We start from the raw sequence: 6,004 nt of genomic DNA on the forward strand, positions 1-6,004 counted from the left end.
ATGGTGGTTACCAGAGGCCATGGCAAGGGACAATAAAGGTACATAACATCTTGGTTGTGAAAGATGAATTATGTCTAGAGATCTGCTGTACAGCATAGTGCCTATAGTGTACTGTATACAGTAGTACTATAATGTGCACTCAAAAATTTGGTAAGAGAGTAGATCTTGTGTTAAGTGTTCTTACCCCCCATCCTCCACACACACATACACACATGGAAAGGACACAAGGAAACTTTTGGAGGTGATGGATATGTCTGTTTCCTTGATTATGTTTTGCACAGGTGTAAATATTTGTCCAAACACATCAAATTGTTTACATTAAATATGTGCAGGTATTTGACCATCAAGATAAGTAAGTAAAAATAAAAGCCTTAGTTGAAATAAAGAATTGATTGTAAGTAGGCAAGAGGTCAGCAAGAAGAATGTTATATGTATCTGCAAGAAAGAAAATATTATGTTATTAAGCTTGATTCCAAAATATATTTTAGAAAAAGGAGTATTTGTCATGCCTGTTTTTAAAAGGCCAATTAAATGTGCCATAACCCTCCCCCTGCACAAAGGACAACTATTTGGGGAAAAAACTCATGAATAAATAAATAAATACATAAATATGTGCTGCCAGCCTTGCCAAGAAGTATTGGAGAGCATATGCTGACTTTACACTATGACCTAACATAGAACACAAAGGTACTCTGCTCCCACATTGAAAAATATCTCTGAGCAGAGAAAGAAAAATCTGTAGAGATTTGGACAAATCTACCACAGCTGTGCCAACATATGGCAAGCTGATTAATACATGTGTCACCAGTAGTAATGAACTGTGCAAAAATATTATCCATGTAAACTGTTTATCTGAGAAATACAAGTGTTTCTTTCCAATTTTTTTTTCAACTGCTTGATCAAAAATAAGTAAATTTTTAAAAACTTGAATTTTTAAAGATTTCCAAAGAGGGTTACAATTTAAAAGATTAGGATATTCAAATAAGCATATTTTGAATCATGGTATCAATAGATCCTCTTCCTTTTATGGGTCTTTGCATCCTTCAGGAATGACCTCTTATGAACATCTTGAGTATTTAGCATATGTGGAATTTGCTCCAGAAATTTAAAGTGTAATATTTTGCTTTTTATGACAATAGAGTGAAATACATGATTTCCTTTTTTCTGCAGTAGAAATCTGAAATATTTGATACTGAGGCAGATCACTCAATAGAACAGAGTAGTCTTTAGGGATGAATGAATGTATTCTTAATGAGAGAAGTATTGCCCCTGGGGAGCCATAACTGGTTTGGGGGTGACAAAAATATCTCAGATATTACAAGGTTTGTGGTCTTCTAAAAGGCCACAGTAGATAAATAGATATATATATTTAGTAAAACTGCAATGTTAAAAGTTCGCGGAAGTTGGGAGAGTGATTAGTAAAAAACATATGTTTAAACAGTCTCTGTAATTGGTGATAATAATAATATTAAAAAGGTGTTTAACTTCGGGCTAATGACTCCTTAGTTCCAAGTGAGGGCTGTCAATCCCTGGGGCTAGAGCCAGCTATCAGAACTAAAACGGGAAGAAATTTTGCAGTTGTAGGGCAAGGAGAGCAGGTAAACACGTAGTAGGTATTTACTTGCAGTTAATGGTGTGGTAGACAAGTATTTAGAAAGTGAAATGCACAGATCAAGAATTTCATAAAACAAGAGCATACAGTTGCCAGCTAAAATATAGGGCACCCAGTTAAATTTGAATTTGAGATCCACAAGGAATAATTTGGGGCATACATATACTACACATTATTCATTATCTTAGAATCAGATTTAACTTTCTACCCCATATTTTTATTTGATAAATCTGGACACTGTTTTCTACCAAAGTGCCAGTTTTGTATTGGAAAATATGAAAATCAATGATCCTAAAACATTCAATTATCTAAAAATTTATGGTCCCTCAAAAGGCTCTGTTTGTTTTCAGAGATTAATTTATAAGTTAAAGAATTTGTCTAAACTCAAAAAGGCTGAAACACTAATCTATTTTCATTTTTTTTTTTACAATCTTTGTACCATCACTGTCACCCTAGATCAGTCTATCTCTGCTGCCATGGAAACCACTTAAATAAAAAATTACAAACTTATCCACCAAAATATATACATATACACATATTTAAATATTTATAATCACATCCCAGGGGACTCTTACTGATCTTCTGTGCTAAGCAGTAGGATGGAGACACATTCCATTTACTTACATACTTTTTGAGCATTGTTACTATTTGCATTTGGCAGATAGGTAGCTGGACAGATAGAAAGATAATAGAAAGAAAAAATAGCTGGGTCTTGCCTCTGATTCGTGGATAAATACATAATATACAGTCAATCAGCTGACAAATATCCTTTGTTTCAATACCTGAATAAGTTATGAATTTCTTATTAAAGGAAGGTCATTGATTTTCATAAGGTTGGGTTGGCCACAGACTTTTAGAACTGCTATTTTTCCATTACCCCATCTTTCATGCTATATTCCTACACATCATTAATTACTCATAATATTCAGTTATGTTCAGTCTTTACCACCAGCAGTCTAAGGACCTAGATTACTGTTAGGTATCTCTCGCTTCTTCTGGAAAAACACCAAGTGTATATCTGAAAATAAACAATCTATTGGGCAGTTGGCCCTATTACAACTCCCATTTCCACCCTACATATAGTCTCATGTTGACTTAACAGAAAGCAGAGAAATGAACATTAATTGTGTAAATTAAGTATCAAGAGCTACAGTTTGAAAAACAACAGTGCCTTGAGGGTCCTTAAATGCATCTGCCTGTTTGATTCATAGTGATTGTAGCAACCTGGAGAGAGCAAAAAAGAAGATCAATAATCTTGACCTGGTTTTATTTAAAATTTTCATTTATTTACCATGGATATTCCCCATTAATTTGATTTGAAAAAATATTTTTTGAACTATTATCCACCTTGATTACTGAGTTTTTCTTGATATCCCTTAAATTTTACATCCAAACCAATTGCTTCACTTGCCTCACTGGCTTCCCCCTTGTCCCAGTCTTGACATTGACGAAGCAGTTTGCTCAAGAATAGATTTCCTGCTTTAATTTAATGACTAGGTAAACATATTAACTTCCATGATTTAATGCAGCCATGCTGTGTATCATAGATATACCACCTTATTTATTTATTTATAATTTATTTTTTATTGAAGTATAGTTGATTTACAATGCTCTATTACTGCTGTACAGCAAAGTGATTCAGTTACAATTCATATACATTCTATTTTAAAATATTCTTTTCCGTTATGGTTTATCATAAGATATTGAATATAGTTCTCTGTGCTATACAGTAGGACCTTGTTTTTTATATATTCTATATGTAAAAGTTTACATCTGCTAATCCCAACCTCCCACTCCATCCCTCTTCCAGCCCCTTCCCCCTTGACAACCACCAGTCTGTTCTCTATGTCCGTGAGTCTGTTTCTGTTCCTAGGTAGGTTCATTTGTATCATATTTTAGATTCCACATGTAAGTGGTATCATACAGTATTTGTCTTTCTATTTCTGACTTATTTCACTTAGTATGAACATAACTATAGTTGCATTGATGCTTCTTTATACTTAACTCATGACCCAGTCTATAATTCTTTCACTGATTCTTGATTTTATCAATACTGTCATCAGTGAATAAAGAAAACTCATTTTTATACACTCATTTTTATATAAATAATTTTATACTCATTCTTTAAGAGTGAGTATGGACTGAGCTGAAAAATACCTGAAAGGCCAGAGAGGCATCAATTAGAGCATCACTTTTTACTAAGAAATATTTTTTCTGTGACACTTCGTTAGTGCCACATTTTTAAAAATGAAAACTAAGATTTTTTTAAAGTTCCATTGTATTTTTTTTCTTTTAACATCTTTATTGGAGCATAACTGCTTTACAATGGTGTATTACTTTCTGCTGTATAACAAAGTGAATCAGCTACACGTATACATGTATCTCCATACCCCTCCCTCTTGTGTCTCCCTCCCACCCTCCCTATCCCACCCCTCTAGGTGGTCACAAAGCACAGAGCTGATCTCCCTGTCCCGCGCAGCTGCTTCCCACTAGCTACCTATTTTACATTTGGTAGTGTATATATGACCATGCCAGTCTCTCACTTCATTCCAACTTCCCCTTCCCCGATTCCTCAAATCCATTCTCTACGTCTGCATCTTTATTCCTGTCCTGCCCCTATGTTCTTCAGAACCATTTTTTTGTTTGTTTTAGATTCCATATATATATATGTGTTAGCATACAGTATTTGTTTTCTCTTTCTGACTTACTTCACTCTGTGTGACAGACTCTAGGTCCATCCACCTCACTATAAATAACTCAATTTCGTTTCTTTTTATGGCTGAGTAATATTCCATTGTATATATGTGCCACATCTTCTTTATCCATTCATCTGTTGATGGACACTTAAGTTGCTTCCATGTCCTGGCTTTTGTAAATAGATCTGCAATGAACATATTGGTACATGACTCTTTTTGAATTATGGTTTTCTCAGGGTATGCGCCCAGTAGTGGGATTGCTGGATCAAATGGTAGTTCTATTTTTAGTTTTTTAAGGAACCTCCATATTGTTCTCCATAGTGTCTGTATCAATTCACATTCCCACCAACAGTGCAACAGGGTTCCCTTTTCTCCACACCCTCTCCAGCATTTATTGTTCATAGATTTTTTGATGATGGTCATTCTGACCGGTGTGAGGTGATACCTCACTGCAGTTTTGATTTGCATTTCTCTAATGATTAATGATGTTGAACATCCTTTCATGTGTTTGTTGGCAATCTGTATATCTTCTTTGGAGAAATGTCTATTTAGGTCTTCTGCCCATTTTTGGATTGGGTTGTATGTTTTTTTGATACTGAGCTGCATGAATTGCTTGTATATTTTGGAGATTAATCCTTTGTCAGTTGCTTCACTTGCAAATATTTTCTCCCATTCTGATGGTTGTTTTTTCATCTTGTTTATGTTTTCCTTTGCTATGCAAAAGCTTTTAAGTTTCATTAGGTCCCATTTGTTTATTTTTCTTTTTATTTCCATTTCTCTAAGAGGTGGGTCAAAAAGGACCTTGCTGTGATTTTTGTCATACAGTGTTCTGCCTGTGTTTTACTCTAAGAGTTTTATAGTGTCTGGCCTTATATTTAGGTCTTTAATCCATTTTGAGTTTATTTTTGTGTATGGTATTAGGGAGTGTCCTAATTTCATTCTTTTACATGCAGTTGTCCAGTTTTTCCAGCACCACTTACGGAAGAGGCTGTCTTTTCTCCATTGTATATTCTTGCCTCCTTTATCAAAGATAAGGTGACCATATGTGTGTTGGTTTATCTCTGAGCTTTCTGTCCTGTTCCATTGATCTATATTTCTGTTTTTCTGCCAGTACGATACTGTCTTGATTACTGTAACTTTGTAGCATAGTCTGAAGTCCAGGAGCCTGATTCCTCCAGCTCCATTTTTCTTTCTCAAGATTGCTTTGGCTATTTGGGCTTTTTTGTGTTTCCATACAAAGATGTCACAAAGAAAGAAAACTACAGACCAATATCACTGATAAACATAGATGCAAAAAGCCTCAACAAAATACTAGCAAACAGAATCCAACAGCACATTAAAAGGATCATACACCATGATCAAGTGGGGTTTATCCCAAGAATGCCAGGATTCCTCAATATACGCAAATCAATCAATGTGATATACCATATTAACAAATTGAAGGAGAAAAACCATATGATCATCTCAGTAGATGCAGAAAATGCTTTCAACAAAGTTCAGCACCCATTGTTAATATGGTGTATCACATTGATTGATTTGTGTACATTGAAGAATCCTTGCATTCCTGGGCTAAGCCCCACTTGATCATGGTGTATGACCCTTTTAATGTGCTGTTGGATTCTGTTTACTAGTATTTTGTTGAGGATTTTTGCATCTATGTTCATCAGTGATATTGGCCTGTAGTTTTCTTTCTTTG

This window comes from Grampus griseus, assembly GCF_964374135.1.
Source record: "Grampus griseus genome assembly, chromosome: 1".
NCBI classification, from domain to species: Eukaryota; Metazoa; Chordata; class Mammalia; order Artiodactyla; family Delphinidae; genus Grampus; species Grampus griseus.